The following is a 16,231-nucleotide window of genomic DNA, read 5'->3' as shown; positions in this document are numbered from 1 at the left end:
AGCGCTCAAAGGACCCCCCCACATTCCCGAGTCTGGCTAGCACAGAGGTGTGCAAGAACGTGTCGACCGAGCACTTTGATGGAGCTTCAATCTTTGTGGGCGGACCTTCACGGTCAATTTAGCCAAATTGTTTAGATTTTTGGGATAGCTCTGCCCTCTAGGTCGTTATCGACCACTAAAGATGATCGACCTGATCTCCTATCTCCACTCTAATCATTACAGTATTCCAGGCGGAAGTACTGGCGATATTGGAAGTCTGTCGATGGCTGGAGCGTGATTAGAGCCCCAAGCGTAACAGAGCCATTCTGACCAATAGCCAAGTGGCCATCAAGGCCTTGTACTTAACAACGACATCTTACCGGCTAGTGGGGCAGTGCAGAGACCCGCTCAACCGTCTGGGCGGCACGCTCAAGGTCACTCTCCTCTGGGTTCCCGGGCATAGGAACATAGAGGAATGAGCGGGCTGACGGATTGGCCAGGCGAATACAGTCGGTGTTCCGCTGGCGGCTGTCGGGGGCGGAGTCTACTCGCACTACCTAGCAGCCGCGGGCCTGAGATGGCGAAGGCTTACAAGCTGTGCCAAGTCAAGGAGTATTTGGCCCGCTTATAACATAGCCCGATCACGAGAGCTCCTATGCACGACGTGTGCAAATGCATTCAAGATTACGGCGGCCTGCACGGGGCACTGGCCCATAGGGAACCATGCCGCTAGGCTCGACATACCCTGCAACTCGCATTGCCGAAGCTGCGGAGAAGGAAAGGAAACCCTCATGCACTTTTTCTGCGATTGCCCAGCTCTGGCTCGAGTCAGGCTGCGGACACTGGGCAAACCATTCTTTGGGGAGCTCAGAGAGATTTCTAGCTGCAGGTTGGAGAGCTGCTTTCCTTCGTGAATGCTACGGGCTGGTTCTGAAAATCCGAGCCGGCTGGACTCTGCCTCCCTGCTCTCATTACAACAGTCACGATCTTAGGAGTTTGTGGTATCAAAACGGCGCACCAAATTGGGCTCCTTGGAGCGGCCACTGATACATACCTACCTACCCTACAGTATTAAGGACATATTTCCATGTGCCATATAAAAGAAAATGTATTGATTATATATAGGGCATTATCTACTAATTTACTTATGATAACAAAGGAAACTCTTCTTTTAAGCTTGAAAAGTTTGTTCGAAAGTACACGCTTTAATTTTGATTTCCTACAATTTGGGTTCATTGAAAGCCATAAGATACCTGTTCCTTTATATTCATGCAAATAATCATATTAATATGCAAAGTCGACGGCAAACAGGCGTTGGAAATGGAATGTAACATATCATGGGAAAACTGTCATATAAATCGGAAGTAGCTTTTTGATAACACGCCAAGTCAATCGCTTATTTTGTCACAAGCACTGAAACGTCCCTGAACAGATATTTATTCTGCCTATTCTCAACTAATTTTTCAGCAAATAAATAATGACACGTTATGCTAACATCACAAAGAAATACACATGATCCCCGACACAAGCGTAATAAAGCTGCTAAAACCCTCTCCTCGTCCCACCTCTAAAACCCTCGCCCCCTCCCGCCAATAACCATTCTCGAAAAACCTCTATGGGAAGGGGTTTCAGATTTACTCGTAAAATAGACACCAAATTTTAATGAGGTTTACACTCAGTCAAACGCATTTACTCAATCTTGTGCTTTGAAAAAATCTCAGCGTCAACAGACTTATATACAATCAAACGAACAAATCTTTTTATTAACACCTCGCCATTTATACACAGAAATCCATCGCTTTGACCAGCGAAAATTGCGTAAAAAGATACTTAACGCAGCCACTGGGCACGCTTCCAAACTGGTCACTTGCATTTTCATATGTTTCCGTTTTACATTCATGGCCATGGCCAATACCGCGAATTTTTATGATTTTCTTTTATAATTCCCAGCGAATAACTTGTAAAATTTATGCAAGGCTACGAAAGTCCACTGCAGACCCACCGGAAGAGGTTATTAAGCTCTTACATTAGTCCCACATTTGCGCTCAATAATTATCATTTTTGCCACACGTGATTAATTGCTTTTCCGATGGAGAACCCAAGAGCCATTGAGATTAATGTTCACGACAACTTGAGTCTCGGGTGGTTGTTTGATTGGACTTGAAATCCTTCATGACCTAATCGAGCAGTTTTTGAATTTTGCAGTAATAATTGGGTTTAATATCGAAGTGCATGTAGTGTTCGAAGCAAGGACTTTGTAGTGCATAGTGATTCGCTAAAGGTCACTATTAAAGAAGTGAAGAGAAATGTAATTTCAACGGAATTTCGATTTCTGGTTCACATGTTCAACGATCGAGTTGCTGGCTTAAGTCTTTTGTTTTGATGCAATGGATTAGTTTTGATTGAAATATCAACTCAAGCATTTGATATCTTACCATTTGATAGATAAATGTGTAGATATTATATAAGAAATTGAGGATTGGGTTTATGACTCTTAAATAATTATATTTGCTGCCCGCTGCACAGTCAAACAAACATAATGGAGCTAAAATGAGTAAATGGAAAAAATATTGGCTAAGTTTCCCGCAAAAAAAGTAACAAATAGCCAAACATAAATCTTACTTATCTTTCATTTAATATTCGTCAATCAATACTGACATGGTATATTTTGTTCCCTACATTCAACAACAACATTTCTTTCTGTTTTGGATTTTCGAACCACAAAGAAAGGGAAAAATAGCCGCTGAAATATGCATATCTTCAAATAAAGTTGTTGTAAAACAAAAAAAAAAACGGTTTCGAATTTTTATTTTAATATTTAATATTATTATGTACTGTTATACATAGTATCTATGTTCGTATTTTGTATTCCTTCATTTATATTTCTCCTTTCCCATATTCTATTTTAAATTTATCCGTCCTCCAAAGTGTCTGCTTTCTCAGATGATTCGAGTCCTAGCAAAGCAACCGAATTGTCCATCCAGCGTCACTCCCAAATTCTTGACCTGGCATGATAACTTCCAACTTTCTTCCACTGACACTGACTAGGAGACTGTTTGTAATTAGAATCGATTCAATGTCTGTCTGCCCGTCCTTCTATATATTCTTTTTTGAGGAGGTGCAATTCTTTAAAAGGCACTGGCCTAGATACTTCAATGTGTGGGATTTTTCCCCACTAAAAGTAGCCCTGACTACCCCCCCCCCTACCCCGTGGAACCACCTTCAGGTGTTACATCAATAGGCTAGGGCTTCTTCCGCCTCCCCGCGGCAATCGCAACCGCGCCTTCCACAACTCTTCCTCTTTTCGCAATTTACTCTGGATTGTTGCGATCATAAAACTGATCGCATTACAATCCCCCTGGCAAGCTGCTATTATCCGAACAAAATTGTCCGGGGATAGCATTCAAAGGTCAAAGGGTAGTATAGGTCCCGGGGCGAAACGTGGATTGGTACCTACGATGGAGCATAAAACCTGGGAAATGCCTGCTGAACCAACACCAACAGCTCTACTACCAAACCCTATCTCCACTTCCACGTGGTGACCGCTGGGAGCTCTTTCTTAACGAAAAGCTGCAGACGGTGAAGGATGAAGGCGAGTCTCCCGCGCCTAAAAACGGGACAAATTGTACCAACTGGTCCTCCAGGTTGGGGGTTGGATAGGGCTGACAACCCTACACGGAAAACAACTTGTTACGAAGCCACAACAGGAGCCTCGGACAGGACGGACTTTAAAACGACGGACCCGGCAACGAACACGGAATAAACATTTGCGCATTTTCTCATGGAACGTGCGCTCCCTGTACAGAGATGAAGCTGACCAGCAGCTAGCCGATACCCTGTCCCAATATAGGGCTGATATAACAGCGTTGCAAGAGATGCGATGGACAGGGACCGGTTTCCTGGAGAAGAGCCACTACACCATATATTATAGCGGTCATCCAGTAAACCATGTGCTCGGAGTAGGTTTCTTAGTCAGCCAAAAAATGAAACCTGCTGTTATCGGCTTTGAAAACATAACCGAACGGCTATGCACTCTGCGCTTGCGAGGCAAGTTTAGAAATATAAGCCTCATAAACGTTCACGCCCCTACAGAGGAGACAGCAGAGTCGGAGAAGGATACCTTCTACGAGGCAGTAGAACGAACCCTCGAAGCCTATCCCAGATATGATATCAAAATCATACTTGGGGATTTTAACAGTCAAGTAGGGATGGAGCCCGTATTCAGGCGATACGTTGGCTCCCATAGCTTACACGAAAAAACAAATGATAACGGACTGCGGACTATTCAATTAGCAGGGTCACACGAAATGGTTGTTGAAAGTACCTGGTTTGCGCGGAAAGCGGTCCACAAACATACGTGGGCCTCTCCAGACGGGACCACTTTCAACCAAATTGACCACGTGTTGATCGAACGCCGCCACCTCTCAGCCTTGATGAATGTCAGAACATATAGGGGGGCCAATATAGACTCGGATCACTATCTCGTTGGCATGGTGCTCCGAGCTCGAATAACAATACCACCTAGAATCCCCTTTGACAATCAGGTGAGAGTGAACACTGAAGCCATCCACAACACAACCCTCCACGACACCTATAAGAGGCAAATGGATGCCGCAATAACCGCAGTCAACAGAGGACCTGGAGATGAAGCATCAACAAATGACCTTCACAATCACCTGAAGAACGTTATCATGGATACGGCCACAAACATACTGGGCCCCAGCCGCAAAAAGAGTCGGAACGGCTGGTTTGACGATGAATGTAAGCTAGCAACGGAACGGAAGAATGCCGCATACCGAGTAATGTTGCATTCTCAAAGAACGCGGGCACGCGCAGAGACTTATCACGAATTCCGACGAGTGGAGAAGCGACTTCACAGACGGAAAAAGGAAGCCTGGGAGAACCAACAAGTCTGTGAACTAGAAAAGTACAGGGAGCAACCGCACTAGGCGCGGAAGTTTTACCAACAAGTCAGCAGGATGAAGCCTTATACACTTGGTTCATAATGCAACTCATCGGCTAAAAAATCATAAGTCGCCAGGAGCCGATGGAATTACAGCCGAATTGGTTAAATATGGAGGCGACCAGTTACACCAAGTGGTTCATCAACTTGTGCTCAAGGTATGGGACAGCGAATCAATGCCTGACGATTGGCAAAGAGGCATTATCTGTCTCATACATAAAAAGGGAGATATCACACAGTGCAGCAATTATAGAGGTATCACGTTGCTGAGTGCCATCTATAAGATATTCTCCACTATCTTGCTAGGCCGGATAGCCCCATACGCCCAGAATATCATTGGCCCATACCAAAGAGGCTTCACTCCAGGCAAATCAGCAACAGATCAGATTTTCTCTCTGCGGCAAGCGATGGAAAAACTGTTGGAATATGGACAACAGTTGCACCATCTGTTCATCGACTTTAAAGCCGCCTATGATAGCATAGCCAGGGTAAAACTGTACACGGCCATGAGAGAATTCGGTATCCCGACGAAATTAATAAGACTGACTAGGCTGACCCTGACCAATGTGCGAGGCCAGATAAAAGCAGCAGGATCACTCTCAAGACCATTCGACATCAACAACGGTCTACGACAGGAGGATGCGCTATCATGCGTCCTCTTTAACCTGGCCCTCGAGAAAGTGATCCGTGATGCCGACGTAAATGCAAGAGGTACGATCCTCTTCAAGTCCACCCAACTACTGGCCTATGCTGACGATATCGACATCATGGGAAGAACCACCCGAGATGTACAAACTGCTTTCATCCAGATCGAGCAGGCGGATATTGGCGCGAGATCTTGGGCTGCACATCAATGAAGGCAAGACAAAATATATGGTGGCAACGTCAGCACCGAAGACGAATCAACCAACAACATCAAACCGCACTGGTCAAACACAAACACGAAGAAGAATAAGGATAGGAGAATACAACTTTGAGACCGTTGACAATTTCTCCTATCTAGGGTCAAAAATCACAACCGATAACAACTACGATGATGAAATCCGCGCACGGTTGTTGTCAGCCAACAGAGCCTATTTCAGCTTACAAAGACTGTTCCGCTCGAAACGTCTCACCATAGGGTCAAAGCTCTTACTGTACAAGACTATGATCTTGCCAGTCCTCATGTATTCCTCGGAAACTTGGGTTCTTACCAAGAAAAATTGCGAACTCTTGGCCGCGTTCGAGAGAAGAATCCTCCGAAGAATTTTTGGCCCCCTACATGAGAATGGACGATTCCGTAGCCTACACAATGACGAAATCTATGAGCGATACCATGATCGTCCGGTTGTGGATAAAATCCGGCTCGAATAATTGAGGTGGTGGGTCACTTAATCCGTATGGATGAGGATGATCCCGCCCGGAAAGTCTATAAAGACAATATCTATGGTAGAAAAAGAAGACGAGGCAGACCCTGCCTAAGATGGAGCGATGGCGTGGGTCAGGACGCCAGACAGCTTTTAGGGATATCGAATTGGTGGACCTCGGCGCAAAACCGGGATGTCTGGAGTTCCTTATTAAGGCAGGCCTAGACCGGATACCGGTTGTTGCGCCGTTGATGATGATGATGATGATAGCATTCCACCTTCCTCTAAGCTCCTCCATTCTTCCACGATTTTCAGGTATTGCAAAAATACATGCGCTGGGTTCTTCGGGATCCATCGCAGTTTGGACAATCAGATGAAGTGTTCAATTTAAACCTATAGTGGTATTGCCGGTATCCACCATGGCCGGTGTAAAACTGAGTGAGATTATGATTGATCCCGCTATGTTTTCTCTCCAACCATTCCCTGATGTTAAGGATCAATTTGTGTATTCAACGACCCTTGTTTGAGTGATCTCATTGGTGTTGCCAACTAATTATAGATTTCTCGTACGCCACATCATCTGAGACGGTCCGGAAGGCAGAACACACTATTAGGACTGTTCTTACCTGACCGCACTCAGTTTATTTGCTCTAGATAATATACGTAGCGCCGATTCCCAAACTGGGACTGTTTATAGCAAGATGGAACTCATCACCCTGACTACAAGCAGCCTGCAAATACGCCGCGGACCTTCTTGGTCCGACCCCCATTTTCGGTACCCTCACGTTTCGTTTCGGTTGCCGACGATTGCGCTAAGCGTTCAGGCTTTGCCCTGTCCTTACTTTTAGGTTCGTTCTTCCGAATTACTAGTACGCCCTGCTTCCTGGTTCCCCAGAAGACCACCATCTTTTTTCAGCACTCTCTTGGTGGTACTATTGTTACGTGCCACTTGGGTTGCTTGTGACACTATTTGGACGGTCAATTTCAGCTTTTGCTTGGGTGCTCTTTCCTCTTCCTGCGACTTATTATAGAAGAATCTAATGGCTATCACCATGTTTTTAATAGCTTACTCTTGCTCCAAGCTGTATGAAGGGCAGGTCCTCCATGCCAAGGCTCTGTTCTCTATGAGCTGTGCTCGGATCATCCTTTTTAAACGCTCGGTCACCCTGAGCATTTAATGTGCCTTCCAGGCTTTTTGCCATTGGTGGACATCGAAGAATTGAAGAGCTCTTCCTGAATGAATCAATAGCATGATCTTGGAGTCTTTCCTGCCGTAGTCCATTTTGGACAGATGCGGTGGGTGTCGAAACCGCCTTCGTGGACCAGCGATTTCCTTTTAGTCCATCAGTTGCTTCATTTGAACACCTCTTTCTCCAAATCTAAATCACTTGTAGCATTTGATGGTACCGTCCACTACCGAAGCACTGTGGTCGAGGAATATCGACGCCGGGAGTCCACTTGCTCACTCCCAAGAGCCGCCGGGGGTTCCTACCCCCTGCACCGTATACCCTTCCAAGATGTTTCAGAGGCTAGCATGTTGTCTACGATATTCTCGGAGGATGACAACTGCATCGTGACGACAATTTCCACCTCCGCCCTGCATGCGGTGAATTTTGAATAGTTGAAAACAAGGTGTTAAATATCCTCCTGAAGCATATCGCATGTTGGGTAATATGGGGAATTGTCCCGCCCAAAAAGTTAAGATATGCACGATACCCTTCGTGTCCGCTTAGAATTCTATAAGTCCAACTTTGAGCGAATTGTCTCATCTATTCTGCGACTGCAGTATTGTTTAAGTTCATGCTAACTGTCGACGATAGATATTGGATTCGCATTGGATATTTTGTACGTTGGGTTGTAAACTCGTCGATCTTCGTTAGCCAAGATATTGATGGGGACCATGTTGCTATCATACATGTTATTTCATCAAATGTTGTACTATCGGCGTACAATCTTCGCAATGCACTTAATTGGTATGGTCCTTCTATCTATTTTCTATTTGGTTTATGATGCTATGCCGAAACCTAGACAGGAGCCGTAGAAAGCAAAATCGAGCTAACAATTCTGGAGATAACACAAGAAGCCGGGAGCTTTGTCCTATATTCGGTAACATTTTTGCCAACAGTGTAGTAGCTCTGAATGCTTTTTGCTAAACTTGCAAGACGTGGCTTGACTTTCAGATATTTGAGCACAGATTGCAAATGTATGGTATGTTCGCCTACCTTAATCTTCATCAACGTTTGGTTTCTTCTTTTGGTGATCAGAACTACCTTGGGTTTATGCTCACCCAGCGCCAGACCAACGTGTTCTAGCCAAAATCCAAACTACCTCTTTTGCTAAAATCTCGATCCCCTTGATGTCTTTTGCCATGAAGTCACTCCGAAACCAATAGCGATCACCCCTTTGGGAAGCTGTAATCTCCCTTGAAACATGGTGTGAATGTTTGTGCGAGCCAATTTTGAGACAGGGGTTTATTCGGGGTGCCGTCTAAGCTTGGAGCTTTATTTTTGGTAATCATCTTCGCTGCCTCAAGAAATTCTTCTGTGGATACCTCGAGAATTGCATCGGGAGCTACCTGAGTGAGTACTTTTGGTTCACTTGAGACTTTTGGGAAAGGACTACTAACGGTATCTCATAGCAAAACAGGGTTCGTGATCGTCATACACATTTGTCCTTGATCGGCGCCATGACTGTCTTATACGGACCACCTCATGGGTTAGACTCTGCTTCCTTGCTCGTTTCCTCTCGAAATGGGTGTTTGCAGATCTTTTCTTGCTTTTCTTTACCGGTTGTGTAGCTCTTCTTCATGATACGATGACTATGTCTCTTGGTTTTAAAGCAGAATTTACGACTTTCATCAATTTCAGTATTGCACCAGGGCATTCGCTCCTTGAATACAGTGCGCCGCGGCATCGGCATTATCTTCAGCAATAGTATTTCTTCGAATATTTGGCTATCAAGTTTGTTGGATGTCCAACTGACCACTGCAGTTTTCTTGGTACATTTTACTTTCGTCCTATGCTTCCCCTGGAAGATGGTAGCCTGATGATCGCTGTGTGTATATTCCTCGCTCAGCTACCAATTCGGATCCTTGGATAATGTGTCGCTGACAAACGTAAACTCTATTATTGCTCCCATATTTCATCTCTGAAAAGTATTGACTCCATTGTTATATGCCAGGACGACATTCAGACGCAAGAATGCTTCGAGTAATATGCGACCTTTTACATTTGTTTCACGACCACCCCAATCTTCAGCCAAGCATTGAAATCGTCAGCTACTAATTCAAGTTCAGCTCAAGGAAATTCATCTGTCTACCTATCTGTCACACCCTGAAGCTATTATCACAACATTTTGGCGATAATCTGTGGTCTATGAATCCCTTTACATACAACGAGCAGCATCACTTTTTGTTGTATTTTTCGTTATCAAACGAAAGTGAAAAGTGAAGGCTCAATGTGCAAAAAGTGTAACAGGTTTCATTCAGAACCTATCCAACCGAAAAAGGATAAAAATGCAAAATTTAGCGCCATTATAGCTAATAATATAGCACATAGTTTTGGAAAATTTGAAGGAAATTCAACTTTTATATGGTGGATACTGGGAACATAACGCATTAGAACTGATTCAACACCGACCATATATAGGTTGAAAAAACTCTGTACTTGGAATGAAAAATTCTGATTTTGAAATGAAAAAGTTTGAATTTGAAATGGAAAATTCTGAAACTGACTGGGAAAAGTCTGAAGTCAATTTGGAAAAAATTGAAATTGTTTCGCGAATTCGGAATTTGATTTGAAAAATCAGAGAATCAGACTTGCAAAACCTATAGTCAGAGAGCGCTCCGAGCTCGCATAACAACACCACCTAGAATCCCCTCTGACAATCAGGTGAGAGTTAACATTGAAACCATCCATAACACCGCCCTCCGCGACACCTATAAAAGGGAAATGGATGCCGCAATAACCGCAGTCAACAGAGGACCTGGAGGTGAAACATCAACAAATGATCTTCACAACCACCTGAAGAACGTTATCATGGATACGGCCACAAACATACTTGACCCCAGCCGCAAAAGGAGTCGGAACGGCTGGTTTAACGATAAATGTAAGCTAGGAACGGAACGGAATGGAAGAATGCCGCATACCGAGTAATGTTGCAAAAAAAAAGCTATGATAGCTGAAAAAAATCTGAACCATTTCCCTGTGTTTTGAGGTTCAAACCTACCGAAGGTGACAAGCAGCCATTGAAACATGCACATCTGCAAATAAAGTCTAAGAAACCAAAGTAATACTTGTAGAACACAAAGATTTATATTGATATCCGTACAAACTTCAAATGGTACAGGAATTTGAACCTCAAGACCATGCTCAGAGGCTCCAGTTTGCTCACGAAATGTTAGAGAAGTTCATCAGCTATATCAACATTTTTTTCTCAGACTTCCAAGGTAGAAGGGACACGCAAACAGACAAAATTGCAGATATTAGAATGACACTAATCCTAAACTGAACCAAAAACACCTCCTGTATTTACCAAGGTTACTATATGAGCAGCCCTGTCAGCAAAAAGTATTATTGGTTCATATTTTTATGAAGACCAAAGAGGACATGCTGTTACAGTGAATACAGAGCGGCATATTGTCACATTACAGAATAGAAAGCATAGAAAATGGCGAGCTTCCTGAGTCCTGCCTTCAACCCTGCCCTGCCCGGGTTTTCTCCTCCCTTGGGTTCAGGTTTGGATTTTTCGGGATCATTCCCTTCATGCGGACTAGTCTCTGCTGCTCGGCTTTCTCGGCTTCGGTAAAGATGGTTTAGATCTATCCTGAGCCTTCTTAGGGCCTCTTCTGGTTTCAGGCCTTGTTTCAGTGGCGTTTGTTGGTTGTTATCCACCCAGTATACCAATATCGACCTTGGATCCACTGGTTGACGTCCAACTTCTCCCTTATTGGGCGTAATAACCTGGCTTTCAGTATTTCGACGATGTGCCTCCGCCTGGTTAACTAGTTTGTGTCCCGCTTTGTTGGTTGTTAGTTACCTTGGACTTGCAAATTATCCAATATGCACGGTTCGCCTGACTCCCTGGATTAGGGGAGATGTTTTTCCACTCCCCAGTCTAGATCCGTAGCGTTTTCTTAAGAGTAGGATCATCTCGTACAGGGTGTGGCTATCACCACTTACTAACGGTCTGGGTAGACGAGAGTTAGGTTGGCCTCAGGGAGCTATATTCCGGGTCAGTCTATCCTGCAGTGCACTACTTGACCCCTCAGACTCAGTCACACAGTCTCAGAATTTTCCATTTCAAATTCAAACTTTTCCACTGAATAAGGATGGATATTCTCCGAGAGAGGTCTACACAGCCCATAATTTTCTCTTTTGCCTTGCAAAACCTATAGTCAGAGAGTTATATCATTCAGATGAAGTGCGGCTGTCGGAGAAATCTTGAGTTGACATTAACATAGACGTCGCATCGCAACACTAAGCAGCGGGCGTTGTTGAGAAATGAAGTCCTTCTGCCTTCTAGAGCTCTGATTTCCTTGCACATATTCCCTACTACCTATAAAAGCTGTTTGACACTAAAATAGTGCGACACATTTCATCTCTAAGCCATCCATATTTCAGATATCTCTCTCCCCACTTTTATAATAACTTACCTTTTTGTCCTTTTGTCCTTTTTGGTCCCTTGCGTTACTTCAATTGCTTTTCATATGGACTGCGTACAACATATGACTTTTGAATCCTGCCAGACTTCTTTTTTTTTCGATGGAAGGTGGAAAGCTTCAAAAGCTACCGCAGGCTACTGCCACACGGTTATGTGGGACTCTTACCCACTAAAACCACCTCCTTCTCCTTCTACTCTCCCCGCGGGACTCCCATTTGGTATTACGTCGCGGGGCTGGATCAGAATTTCTTCTGCGCTCATGTCAACATTCGTGTTCCTCTCGCGTTCATTCTTTCGGATGACTTCCTCCTGCCTAAGCTTCTTTCCGATGGTTGTAATCACTTTTTCAACTTCGGTCCATAACCCCTTGGCTTTCACCATAAGCTCCATGATATTTTCGGGTGTAAAGTGCTCCCCGGTTGTAGCTTCTAATGTAGCCCTTTAGGTTTCGAATCTGGGGCAGTGAAAAAAGAAGTGTTCTGCGTCCTCTGGAATGTTTGCACACTGTGGGCAATATGGCGAATCATCACGCCCAAATCGATACAGATATGCTCGATAGCCTCCGTGTCCGCTCAAGAATTGAGTTACGTCGAAACCTACTTCGCCGTGAGGTCGCTCGATCCATTTCCGGATATCCCATATGATTTTTTGAGTCCAACGGCCTTTTTCTGACTCGTCCCACTTCTCTTGCCATTCCGCGATAGTTTCAGCTCGTGCGAACTGTCGCCGACGGGCAGGAGATTCTTCGGTGAGGTACGTTTGATCGTAAAGTCGTTGTATTTCTTTCGCCAGAATCTCAATCGGGATCATTCCTGCTATCACGCAAGCTGCTTCATTAGAAATTGTTCTGTAAGCGCAACATGTTCGGAGTACACTTATGCGATACGCAGCTCCAATCTTTTTCTTATTTATTGTATTTTCCAGTGCATCTGCCCATACTGGGGCTGCATACAGTAGGATCGAACTGACCACCCTTGAAATAAGGAGTCGACGACTCGGCCTTGGGCCACCTATATTTGGTAGCATTCTCGCAACCAACGCTCCGATGTTATATGCCTTGGTTGCTGCACCCTCCACATGCAATCTGAAATTCAACCTCTGGTCAATCATTACACCTAAGTACTTAAATGCAGGCTTGGAATAAATTCTTTGCGTTCCAACTTTGATCTTCATGGAAGTGCACTTTCTCCGCTTGGTAATAAGTACTACTTCCGTCTTATGCTCTGCGAGCTGTAGACCAGCATTCTCTAACCAGGATTTAATCTCATAGACTGCTTCATTTGCATAGAGCTCGGCTTCCTCGAGAAGGCGTGCAACAACCGTCACACCAATATCGTCCGCGAAACCAATGGAGGCCACACCAGTAGGAAGGTCTAGGGTCAGTACCCCGTTATACATAATAATCCACAAGAGTGGCCCTAGGACAGACCCTTGTGGAACTCCGCATGTCGTTTGGTAGGATTTCATTCCTTCATCTGATTCGCAGCACAGAGTCCTATCGATTAGGAAGTCGGCAACAATACGCACCAGGTACTTCGCCACGCCTAAGTTCATTAGGGACTCAAGTATCTTGCTCCATCTAGCGGAATTGAAGGTATTCTTCACATCAAGTGTAATCACTGCACAACATTTGCCCTCGTCAAGTGCGGTCTTAGCTGTGTTAGCTACTAGGACAAGTGCATCCGTTGTAGACCTCCCCTTTCGAAAACCGAACTGATTTTCGGAGAGACCGCCATCCTTTTCGGCAATTCGAATTAATCTGTTATAGATTACTCTTTCGAATAGTTTACCAGTATTATTTAGAAGGCATATCGGCCTGTAGGATGAAGCTTCACCCAAAGGTTTGTTTGGCTTGGGGACTAGAATTAATTTCTGCTTCTTCCATTGGGTAGGAAATACTCCTTTTTTAAGGCATGTGGTGAACGCCTCGGCAAACATATTTGGAGCTATTTTTACTGCTGCCTTCAGAACTTTATTGGGGATGCTATCCAAGCCAGGTGCTTTGTTTCCAACAATTTTATCCGCAGCTTCGAGGACCTCCTTTTCGCTTACCATTGGAACTTCGGCGGTGTCTATCTCGACAGTGGGAAGGTCAGCGGTACTCACATTCTGTGGGAAAAGATCCATTACTATTTCATCAAGCAGAGTAGGGGAAGAGATCGGTGGGGAGCGTTTGCCTTTAACTTTCGATATTACGGTTTTATAGGCGCCACCCCAGGGGTTCGTATCAGCTTCATTACACAGTCGCTTAAAGTGTTCGCTTTTACTTTTCATGATGGCCACATGTAGTTTCTTCCGAGCGTTTTTATATTCTTCATGTAATTGCTCGTATCCAGATCGGTTTCTATTTCACTGACTGCGCCTTCTGGCCTTGAGGCAGGTCTTGCGGCATTCTCCGATTTCAGAATTCCACCAAAAGTTCGGAACTCGCTTCTGTGATACAACATACCTTGGCATGGATGCGTCACATGCTCATCGCAATTTCTCGCCAATCTGCAGAGCTGTATTTTGCTGCAGAACCTTTGCGAAAATCTCCTCGTCAAACCTATTAGCTGCCCACCTTTCAGCTCTCGTCCGAGACCGTTTCATTCGTTTTCCATGTCTGATTTCAAAAATGATGGCCTGGTGGTCGCTATGTGTATATTCGTCACTGACATACCACTGCAGATCCTTAGCTAAAACATTGCTAACAAAAGTGACATCTATCACGGACCCCATTTCTCTCTTACGAAAAGTGTTCACGCATCCAGTGTTAGCCACTACAAGATTCAGACGAGAAAGAGCTTCGAGTAATATTCGTCCTCTTGTGTTCGTTTCGCGGCTGCCCCATTCGTCAGCCCATGCGTTGATATCTCCAGCCACTATCTTAGGACTATGGTTTTGTGCGTCTGTTGCTAGCCTCTCCACCAAAGAATGCAACTCCTCTGTCGTAAGGCTTGGAGCCGCATAACAGCTGTAAATAGATATTCCGCCTATTTTTGCTCTAGTGAAGCCATTCTCGAGGATCTTGGTGGTTCCTTCTATGGCCCGATTTCTGCATGTCCATATCGCTGCATTTCCGCTCTTATCCGCGACCCATACTCCACTGTCTAGGTTTTTGTACTCATCATCATCATCAACGGCGCAACAACCGGTATCCGGTCTAGGCCTGCCTTAATAAGGAACTCCAGACATCCCGGTTTTGCGCCGAGGTCCACCAATTCGATATCCCTAAAAGCTGTCTGGCGTCCTGGCCCACGCCATCGCTCCATCTTAGGCAGGGTCTGCCTCGTCTTCTTTTCCTACCATAGATTGTACTGCTCGCAGATAATAGCAACTTCGATTTTGTTTTCGAATATCGTCTGGGAGAGCAGGTCCTGAGCCGCTTGGCAATGGTTCAGGTTTAGCTTTAGGAACCTCATTTGCGCATAGTATTGATCGCCTTCCTATACACCGGACATGTGCTGCTGCCTGTGACATGGGCGCTGTCAATGTCGTTTATTTGCCTGCAGAACAGACAATTGGGTTTTTCTTCGCAGGCTTTTGAAATGTGGCCTTTATTTCTGCATTTACGACACAGGTCGGACCTATCGTGAACGCTAGTACATTTCTTCACCACGTGCCAAAATTCCAAGTACCTGAAGCATCTTTTCAGAGTTATCTGCTCTCGTAGTCGGCAGACGACCCAGCCAATCCGAACTTTACTGGCTGTGATAGCCCTTTTGGCCGCTTCAAGTGTTAGGCTTATGGACGCAGTTTGTGTGCCGCCATATGCCTTCCTGCCAGACCTCTATGTAGACCCCAAGTGATGTGTGATTGCACTCATAAAATACAGAATCCGAAATGAAGTTGAAATAAAGTTGAATTAAATTTGTAAGCTATAATATATGTGCATGTACATGACTGGGAAGTAGTCACTTCCACCTTCACAATAGAAGAAAACTAACTAATTCAGTCAATAACATATCATATTCTGCTCGCTCAAGAACTATTCTTGGCAAGAACAACTTCCATGAATAACGTATATGCAGCGTGCAGTGAGTTATAAATAATTTAAATCAATAAAGGCGGAAGATTCGGTTTCACCTTCAAAAAAGATCTTAACTTGCATCGCACAGAATTCGTCCACAACGCAAACTTTTCAACGTGTAGACGTTGTCGTTCAAAGACTTCCCATAGACCAACCACTACCGAGCATGCCGCGAATATATAATCACTTTATTATATCCGTGGATGATCGAAACACACTGATATAATCCAATTTGCATTATTAGCTTTAAGATTGATTAGTATGGAATATGAG

The 16,231-nt window shown here is 44.5% G+C and overlaps 1 protein-coding gene across 8 annotated transcripts in view; it reads left to right on the top strand.

Moving 5' to 3' along the window:
* Window positions 1–16,231, top strand: part of LOC119654498 (myotubularin-related protein DDB_G0290005) — a 213,727-nt gene that overhangs the window by 186,160 nt on the left and 11,336 nt on the right. The gene's annotated exons all lie outside the window — the stretch shown is intronic.

The sequence above is a fragment of the Hermetia illucens genome, chromosome 4, assembly GCF_905115235.1.
Source record: "Hermetia illucens chromosome 4, iHerIll2.2.curated.20191125, whole genome shotgun sequence".
Classification (NCBI taxonomy): Eukaryota; Metazoa; Arthropoda; class Insecta; order Diptera; family Stratiomyidae; genus Hermetia; species Hermetia illucens.
This window is presented reverse-complemented; position numbering and strand designations above follow the sequence as displayed.